Consider the following 543-nt stretch of genomic DNA (forward strand, 5'->3'; position numbering starts at 1 on the left):
GTTGAAAGGGGGTTTGGGGGGGGGGGGGGGGGCATGTGCGCATATGTGGGCCCACAAACGCAGGTGCCTACATCTGTTCATTTCTGGGCAGATGCTCATGGTTGTGGAGATAGAGAGGGAGAGTTAGGGAGAGAGAGAGAGAGAGAGAGAGAGAGAGAGAGAGAGAGGAGGACTTCCTCCATTTACTCTGTCATCACTCACACTGCTGATTAAGCCTCGATGGAACCAAACTGGAGCAGAGAGTAGAAGGGGGACCACTGCACTTCTTCTGGGTCCGAAATAAATAAATAAAAATCAGCCATGTTGTTTTCTCCCCACTTTAAAATACAAGGCGTTTAGTTCTTCTTCACGGTTTGGACTCTTTCAGCGTGACGCGAAGCTCAACTCGTGCCGAAAACCATTTTGTAGATTCATCAGTTCATGGATTAAGCTGAACTCTTCTTTGATAATGAATGAATTGCTTAAGTCGCGTCTTGTGCACAGATGTCGAGCGTTTGCTGTGTCGAGCTTCTCAAATACAAGCTGTCCCTCACCGTGGCTCAT

This window comes from Cebidichthys violaceus, unplaced genomic scaffold (assembly GCF_023349555.1).
Source record: "Cebidichthys violaceus isolate CVI_PGR_0920_01 unplaced genomic scaffold, fCebVio1.0.p SCAF_4, whole genome shotgun sequence".
In the NCBI taxonomy this organism is placed as follows: Eukaryota; Metazoa; Chordata; class Actinopteri; order Perciformes; family Stichaeidae; genus Cebidichthys; species Cebidichthys violaceus.